This window comes from Eurosta solidaginis, chromosome 3, assembly GCF_040869045.1.
Source record: "Eurosta solidaginis isolate ZX-2024a chromosome 3, ASM4086904v1, whole genome shotgun sequence".
Classification (NCBI taxonomy): domain Eukaryota; kingdom Metazoa; phylum Arthropoda; class Insecta; order Diptera; family Tephritidae; genus Eurosta; species Eurosta solidaginis.
Window position 1 is genome coordinate 236190670 of NC_090321.1, and position 9992 is coordinate 236200661.

A 9992-nucleotide genomic window follows, 5' to 3' on the forward strand; every position below is an offset into this window, starting at 1 on the left:
AAGACCGGAATATATATTAAATAAGTATAAATAGAATTCATATTTATAATCAGCACTTTTACATAATTATTTCGAATTATTTTCACAATTTTTCAAACTTTAATTAGGTGTTTTTGCATAAAATTGCAAACGGTCAAAAATTAGCGCACAAAAGTTTACTATGCAACTCTGTCTAGTGAGAGAGCGATCAGCTGACACGTTCTTACGGAAAAAATCAAAATTGTTTTGATTTCTACGTTCCGGGCTACGTACGTCCGGGCGTTGTACGTCGGTGAGTTTTCGTTTACATTGCACACTCATAAGATAGGTCGTGTCAGCTGACACGTTTTTGGTACGTACGTTCGTGAGTAACTGCCGCATTAGTTTTGCTAATATTCGTAACAATATCCCTACAAGACGGAGGCAAGGCGAATCTATACTAGGTGGTGGCAAAGCGAATTCAATCAATTCGCCGTAAAGTAGAATGTCAATTCAATAGAAAATTTTCATTGATTTCGATTAACTGACATGTTGTAGTACAAGGCGCTGTATGGAAAATTATCAAGAAGAAGCAATCAGCTGATGGAATAACACCACCTGTAATGAATTCGCCTTGGACGGAGGTAACCAGTTCACCCACACATTCAAAGCTTTTTTCGCTCTCCACTAACCCATCGACGTTTCATGCTGTCATCGAAATGACAGTTCATTAATTATTCCGGAAAACATTGAACATAGATGAATGGATTTGCAACTCTTTGTTTCGAGAGAGCGCTGTCAAAATGCACATTTTTTATAACATTTATCTATGATGCCACTCCAAACAAAAATGAATAGATCTGAAAATGGGGATTTTTGACATACATTTCGGCGATTATAGTTTCAATCATTTAATAAAATGATAGTCGTAAAATATTTATTTCCTTAAAGTTATTTTACAATAATACGACTAGTTAGAGTTAAATATAAACAAATCTAAGTAAAACTAACATTTCGATTAAATTAATTAGTCAAATATTGTAACTGCATTTAACTCGCAGTGAAAACCATATATTCTTTTGAAATTTCAGTAAATCGGACCTATGATATAATAGTTAACATTATTTAATGGATAGGCCTTATCCTACATGTCTGGCGTTCCAGGTTCTGTGATCAAAATGGACTAGTTCATATTTACAAAACCTGTTTTTAGTGATAACTTTTGAATGGGAAATAATATTTACCCTCCGCCTTCGAACTAATAATACTTACACTAAAACAAGTATTTTTATCCTTTTTCCCATAATTTTTGAACGCTATTCTACAGTTATGGGTCAAACTAAACTTTACCAAAATTTTTGGCACTTTTTTCGTTTTGGCTGGCACATTTTTTGTTCTGGCACCCGCTTCAGCTGGCGCGAGGGATTTATCTGTGATTGTTGCCAGCAACAACTAGAAGATAAATCCCTCGTGAGAGCGAAAATATGAGAGCGTAAGCAAAAGATTCGTATCAATCTAATCTATGACATTGAAACGCAAAAAAAATATAAATTGTTTACAACGAAAAATATCTTGTGCTTTTAGTTGTGACATGTGACGGAAATTAAAAATTTTGTTGCAGAGAACACCTTTTTGCGTTGGCGACCTTCGCCCAAAATAACATTAAGTTAATTTGAGTTGTGACATGTGACGGAAATTAAGAATATTGCTGCAGAGACCATCTTTTTGCGTTGGCGGCCTTCGCCCAAAATAATATTAAGGGTAAAGTTTTACAAGACGGTACACCACCTAATTTAAAAATATCAAATAATAATAAAAACGGAGCTCGAGGCGCGCCTTTTGATTCCACGTTTGATAATTTTTGATAAAAATTGGGTGGTGCACCGTCTTTTAAATCATTACCATATTAAGTTGTATAGAATCGACGGGATGGCCTACAAGGTTTTATGTCAACTAAATCGCTCCCGATATGGTCGGGCTAGTACCTTAATGGTTCCCGGAACGTACCCGATCTGCATCCGGCAAAGGACCACCAAAGTTTATAACGGGGAGTGTCCTTATCGCTACAACAACAGCAACATTAATTACTTTCTGATTTTCATTCATACGTATGTGCATTTTTAAATAATAAAAAAAATGTTATATTATTCTAATAGATAGCATCTCCGCCGGGTTGCGATTCAGCTCAGAATATGCCAAAATCAAAGGATATCTACAAAAACAAGGTACTTTACAAGCAACATGCTTTGGAATACGGTACCAAACTAGTTGGATGTATTTCCCTAAAAAAGGGTGGAACTACGCATCTTGGTTTGCCAGTATTTGCTTCGGTAATTTATATTGATTTGTAGTGATTAAAAATTGCAATAGTAGATAATGTAATGTGATTTAAAATTGAATAGGTAGCCGGAGCAAAAAAGGCAACTGATCGGCCTGCAACTGTTATTTATGTGGTGCCACCGGGAGCTGCTGCTGCTATCCTAGAAGCATTAGAAGCAGAAATGTCTTTGATTTTTTGCATCACCAAAGTTGTGCCATAACATGATAGGGTTCGCGTTAAGCACGCTCTCTTAAGGCAAAAAAAAATCGCGTCTAGTCAGGCCCGATTGTCCAGGAATCATCGCACCAGAAAGGGTAAGTAAATTGGCTACCATATTAAATATATAAGCAACATGTATGAATTTTTTAGTGATAATTTGTCATGCTTTTGTTGATAATCAACTGAAGAATGCAAATACGACAGAGTTCGAAGTTCATGTGAAAACCAATTAATTTTTTTAATTAGCATTTGGAGAGAAAAATACATATGTATGTATGCATAGAACTGCATAGAAGGGGAGGAAAAATGAATTATTATCAGTAGATTTGCAAGATTTTTGTCATTTCCCCTACATCGCAGTTGTCATTACATTGCGTTAAGAGAGGACATCAACACCTTACTACCCACAGCCAGTTAAAATTATTGTAAATTTTGCTCTTTTCATCACTGTTTCAAAACGTGGAAAGTTATATATCGAGCATTCCATGGAGAATGGTGCATTTTAGCAGACTTTCGCATTGCCGTCATTATTAATATTCAATCCCTAGAAGGTTTAATGTAGTCATATCAATAGTTCCCGAGATGGAGGGGCTAGTACCACAAAGGTGCTTGTTACCGGAACGTAGATAGATAGATCATTTATTGAGGATTGCACAGTGACTTGCACATCTCCTTCACAGCACCTCATCCTAGCCGACTTCCTTGATGAACCCCAGCAGTGTTCTTTGCTTGAGGGATTAAATGTGGGAATGCTCTGGCCATGGTGAGCCCATAAACTTAGCCCTACGTCTTGAAATTGCGCCGAAATCTAGAAGGATATGGTCCACCGTCTGCTGATCCATCACAAAATCGGTATGTGTTGTTCGATACTATACCCAGCTTTTGCATGTGACTGTTCAGTCTACAGTGTCTTGTAAGAATAGCCGTTGGGGTTCTTAGGTTATCTTTTTGAGAGGCCTATTAATGCCCTATATCGAGTTGTGCTGTAACCCCCTAACAGTAACTTAGATTCACTCAGGCCTGGCATATTGCGCCAGTGTTCTCTCTTTTCCCTCCCTTCTGCTAATAAATGCCCCTGTGGACCAACTGGCAGGAACGGCTCGGGATCGATGGGTCATGCAGTTGCTGCCTCTCTTTCCGTGTTGTCCGCCTGTTGTTGTTGTAGTAGCAGTGCTTCGCCCCATCCAATAGGTGCGACCGATCACAAATTGTCATCAATGTCCTCTAACGGGAGTCCAAAGAAACTTTCTGTTTCAACAGGGGTGGGCCATAATGAGAGGAGTGTTAGAGGCGTTGGTTGCACAATACAGTTAAAGAGATGGTGGTGACATGTGGGGACACATTACAAGCAGGACAATGTTTTGTATGTCGGGGTTGATTCTGGATAGGTAAGAGTTTAACCTGTTACGTTATCCAGCTCGAAGTTGGGCTAGAGTGACTACTCTCGTTTCCCTAGGGAGAGTGCGTTCCTCCTCTGCTAGTTTTGTTCTTTGAGTACAGGAATCACCGGCATAGAGGTCCGACGCCTGTTTGTGGAGTTCACTGAAGACATGCTTGTGTTTTTTAGCTTCATACGGCTGTGTTCTCAGGTGCCGTATTTCCTCATAATGTAATGAGGCCGTGAACAACAAGAGCCACAAAAGATTTATAAAAGTTACGAGGACGCTGGATTTTGGAATCTAGCCCAGAGCAACCTGTCCGATGCAACCATCCCTTGCACGTGAAACACTGACAAGAGTATTTATTTTTTTAATTTAATTTATTTATTATTACGGCTGTTTAGGCCCAAAACTTAAACTACTAAGTACAATTCATTGTTATAATCACTTATTTCTATTGAATATGCTGTTGGAATGCCATGTGATTCCGATCAGCATATTTACTAGCGTGACAGAGGGACGAGTCTGGGAGCCACTCATTAAAGGAAGGTTGGAAAGGACGCGTTTCCAATCCTCCAGTGCTCCCAGCTTAAGGCAACAAAATTTGGAACTTATATTTTTCAATTATATGTGTATTTTAAGCTTTCGGAATGTATTAGTCTCCGATCAATGCAGCTAAACATGTCTTTGGATGTTGGAAATTGAAAATAAGTGTATCCAATCACCCCTCAACTTTGTTTAGTAAAGACGCTGTCGGAATGCATGAAGATTCCGATTAGCACAGCTCAACATATAATGGGAGGTTGAAAAGGACGTGTTTCCAATCCCCCTTGCTCCAACTTTTATTTGGCCTTATTTTCGTTATTTTTGTTACACATTATATAATTTTATTGTTATATTTATGCTGTCGGAATGCGAATGATTCCGATCAGCAACAGTAAATACCAGCTGGAAATACCGAATTCCAGCGAAATTAGTTGTTGGAACTGTCTGGAGTTACAGGTGGCGACCGATTTTCTTTTCCTTAGGGCCGGATGCATTGTATTTTGCTGCTACCATTATTACCATTCCCTTTTCGCGCTCCAGTATCGGTATATCATGTAAAAAAATAAAAGAAAAAAAAAACTATCTTATTGGAAGGGTTTTACAATGCTCCAATAAACTTTTTTTAAAAGTATTGAAGTTATTGCTACTTTTTATGTGATTAGGAAGTTCATTGAAATATTTCAGGCCCTTATATATATGACCGTCCTAAAAAGATTCTTTTCCGGCAAACGCAGCAAACCCATTTCTCAGTACTGGGGTCAGGAGAAGGACCCGGATTGGGGTCGATACCTTCCCGGAAGAGGAGAGTATAGCGCAGACCCGCTGCAAGGATCTGCTGGGGGGTTGACAATTTGTGTGAGAGACGCAACAAATTAAACATGGAGTCCGCCTGCTCATTGCCCTCCACTCCCCTGTGGCCTAGGACCCAGGCCAACAGTACTACGTTGTGTGCTCCTAATTGATTCAGCTTTTCTACGCACTGAAGGACAAGTGCTGACTTTATTTCGAACGCCGCAAGTGCCTTTAGTGGAACCTGACTGCCTGACTGAGTATGGCAATTGTTTCTTTGGGGAGTTACTGATATTTTGGTTCTGGGTCCGAAAACTCTGGCTCCAATCCCCTCTGGCGTCTTCGAGCCATCTATGTACCTTCCGATCTTGAGCCTAGTAATACATTGCACCCGCCTATACCTATACAGCCGTACCAAGAGACGGAGCAGCCCATTACATATTGGCACAACCGGAGCACTGCTGGACATCCATCCTATATGAAAGCTATGCATTCAAAAGTGTTTGTACCAGTGGCTGGTGCACACCGAACTGGACCAATGTATGCTATATTGAGGCCTGCACAAATACCAAGCTATGTTTATGTAAATAATGTTACTGCTAATGTCAATTTGCACGGTTGAGCACATACAGTACCTACGTTTATACAAGGTGGAACACGACACTACCTACATGGCGATGTAGCCACCGATCAGGTTGTTGTAAGAGATTAATTAAAATATGTTATTCATAAACACTGATTCTTATATTTTTATTATCATTAAACTGTAGACTAGACTCATGACGGGTATTCTTACTGGACACTGCCTTCTGGCGTCACATGCCTTTAAATTAGGCTTGGTCAGTGATAGCAGATGTAGGAAGTGCGAGTTGGAGGAGGAAACGATCGATTTCATTCTGTGCTCGTGCCCTGCGCTTGCCGGGCTAAGACTCCAGCTGACAGATGTCAGATCTAGAAGCAGCAAGTGGCTTAAGTTCTAGGAAGCCGCTAACCCGCTGGAGCCATGAGAAGCGTGGGTGCACTTTGGGTGTCCCAAGACAAGTTCCGTACCTGCTCCGAATAATTTGATAGATAGATAGATTAGATAGGGATCTGTTCTAGGTCCAACTCTTTGGAATGCGGTGTATGGCGGGCTGCTACAAAACCACCTTCCCGGAGGCACGGAAATTGTCGGCTATGCAGATGATATTGTCGTAGTAGCAGTGGCCAAGAAACTTAATCTGCTCCAAGCATTATGTAATGACGCCATGGGAAGAATAGAGGAATGGTTGACGAACACGGGGCTGGAGATGGCTAGCTATAAGACAGAAGTGGTTCTGATGAGCTCAAAGCGGACTGTGGATGAGTTGGTCCTAACCATAGGAGATTTTCAAATAAATTCAAAGCCCTCCTTGAAATATCTAGGAGTAATCATTGACTCAAAACTAACTTTTAAGGAGCACTTCAGGGCGGTGGGGGACAAAGTTTCTAGAGTTAGTGGAACCCTAACGCGAATAATGCCCAACATCGGCGGCCCAAGCGAAGCTACCCGTCAGCGATTATCCAACGTAACCAGCTCTATAATATTATATGCAGCACCATACTGGTCACAGATCTAAAATGGTCCACCAAAAAGATATACTAGCAGCCTACCGCATTACTGCTATACGAATAGCATGTGCTGTTCCGACGACGCGATCCATGTTTTATCCAGGAAAATCCCAGTAGATCTACTCTCAGGTGAAATGGCCGATCTGTATGGCATTGGATTCAGCCGACCATCTGAAGATGCTAAGAAAGGCGCAAGGTCACGAACAATAGTTAGGTGGCAAGAACGGCGGGAAGATTCGAGAAAAGAGCGCTGAACCTTCATGCTAGTCCGGAATATAGCGGAATGGTACGAGCGAAAACACGGCAAACTAAATTACCATCTCACACAGAAATTGAGCGGGCACGGTGGCTTGAAGGAATATCTACATAAGCGTGGGATAGAGGAGGATCCTTTCTGTCCAAGCTGTCCGTCCGAATTGGACGGCGCAGAACATGTAATATTTCACTGCCCTCGTTTTCACGGCGAAAGACTGTCTGTAAACAGAGTTTTTGGAGAGGAACCTTCCATTAGGAATTTAGTTCCACGAATTTGCGGACAAATAGATTGTTGGATTGCTGTGAGCAAGATGGCCTTTATAGTAATGACGAAATTGATGATGCATGCCGAAAGGGAGCGTAGAGAAATGCGCATACGAAGTAGTGGCGACTAAATCGCCTTTGAAGTAACTTTACCAGGTCCTGATTCTAGTTATCTGAAATTTCTCTTGTGCCTTTGGAAAAGAACTATGTGTGGAGCCCTATTTATGGAACACTTTTCGGCTTATATTAAAAACTTTTAATCTATTCTTACTGATATGAGTTTCTTTTTCATTCTAGGTAATTTGATTTTGACGATGTGAGGATAGAAATATCCCAAATATTCCAGCTGTGGCTGTAAGAACATACATTTGCTCAAATTAGAAGAAAACTGCACGGTTGAGCACATCCAGTATCTACGTTTATACAAGGAGGAACACCACACTACTTTCACGGGGATGTAGCCACCGATCACGTTGTTGTAAGAGCTTATTTTAAATATGTTATTCATAAACACTGATTCTAATATTTTGTTTTGGTTTTTACTTTAGAGTCAACCTGTTATATAAGCGATGTCAGATATGCCTGTAACTTAAGCGCCTTCAGATGTAATAGTTACCGCGGACGCGGTCACAGGAGTAGTTCACTACGTGGAGATTACACTAATCAAGGACTTTCAATATCGGAAGGTTTTCCAGCACTATAACACACCAACAATATGTGCAATCACCCGAATAAATTGTACAACAAACGTTAACACCACCTCATCAGCCAGCAACAACAACAACAAACGCAACAAGTTGAAACTTCTAAACAATTAATGACTAGTGAACCACCAACATATCCGCAATATGCGCAAACATCAACACCAACATGTGTCGCCTACTTTGCAACACGGTGAAGATGGCCAAGGCCATTCTGATTCTAATACTGATAAAGGCGAACCATTGGCAAATTTAAAAACTCAAACAGACCACGAAAAATGTTGATGATGGTATTAATTCTAGTACGGATAGTAAAGAATTTAAACCTAGGAAAAAAGCTAAACTTGATAAAAACTTAACCGAAGATGACAATGTTTCTAATTCTAATACTAAGGAAGATGAACCTTTGATAAATATGAAGCTTAAAACAGAGTTATCAAAAAATGACGATGATGATAATGATGTTGATGCAAAGTCCAATGTTGAAAATGATGAAAATTATGAAACAGAATCTGAAAATAGTATGAGTGTGGATTATAACCTGAAGCAAAACTGTCATATCCGGTACGACCAGAATTAGATGTTAAGAAAAGAGCCTACATAAAGAGGCTCAGTATATTTATGGAAAATTTATCATGAGACAATGCCCAATGTATGTATTTCAATTAAATTCAGCACATTATTGGAAAAAGCATCTAAACTTTATGCATCGTGTAGAGAAACCAGAACATTTACAATTTAAATATAACGAACGTGGTGCAAAATGTAAATTTTGTGATATTCAAGCAGCTAGACCAAGCTTCAACAAATTATTGGACCATGAGATTTCTCATATGCCTAATAGTCATTATTTAAAATGTAAATTATGCGATTGGAAGACGAAAATACATTCAAGTATGAATTTTTATTTACGTGTACAACACGCTGAAACAATTGATGTAACAACGAAAAGTTTAGAATTGAATGTTTGTCCATATTGTAATCACAATGATATATACGCAAACACTTAATACATCTTTTCTATGTTTAGAATGTGGTGAATAATTAAGAACAAATACAAGTTTACGTGTACACCACAAGATTTGAACGGAAATATCTTGAGGGTATGGTTACACCTATGTGGCATCTACAAGATATTTATAATTACTAGTATGGAATGAATCCGGATATGGAAGAAAACGGAGGTGACGAAATGAATCACCATGCTTCTTTGGATTCTGGTGATACTCCTGACATGCTTCCTAATTTCCCTACGTCTGATGTTACTATACCTACCAAACTAATATGACTGCAAACTGATGAGCAACACTACCAGCGCAGGAAAAATAAGAACTTCAAAACAAGGTTTCGGAAAGGGCACGACTATGAATAGACGTTAATGTATTTATATAGTTTATAAATATAAAAATTCACATATGTAAAGTTCGCTAGAGTAATAAGGCAATAATTTAAATTCTAAAAAAACATTGTATATATGAATAATTTATAATTAAATATTATCTGAACATAAAGGACGCGTTTCATTCATAGAAAAAGCGATTTGACAGAAGGTAACCGATACGGGTAACCGATAGACCAGTTACCCGTGTTGTTGTTGTTGCATATGTTTTGGTTAGCGATAACGAAAACATAACTGATGAAGTAACTTAAAAATGTAAATAACATCGAGCGAGAAGGAATGTCGAAAACACAATAGGTAAGAGCGAGAAAGCGAGTCACACGTACACTATTTTGAGAGAGCGCATGCGTTACCTTTTTCACGACAGCAATGTAAAAGTCTTTAAGACGATAATTGGTGAACAAGTTATTGGTGACGATTAAGTAATCGATTAGGGAACGGGTACCTGTCTTGTAGGGATGTTAGCAATGTATTTTTCTTGTATACTAGGGGATTTGTATTTTGTATTTGTATTTATTAGGCAATTCATCCCAGCACAACAATTTGGCAAAAATTATTTTATAGTGCTAGTC

The 9992-nt window shown here is 39.1% G+C and overlaps 1 long non-coding RNA gene across 1 annotated transcript; it reads left to right on the top strand.

Moving 5' to 3' along the window:
• Nucleotides 1-1456: 1456 nt before the first annotated feature.
• Nucleotides 1457-9547, top strand: LOC137245250 (uncharacterized). Its single transcript, XR_010951281.1, has 5 exons — nt 1457-1719; nt 2115-2288; nt 2361-2592; nt 7618-7798; nt 7869-9547. It is a non-coding gene; the product is annotated as an uncharacterized lncRNA (long non-coding RNA).
• Nucleotides 9548-9992: the final 445 nt, after the last annotated feature.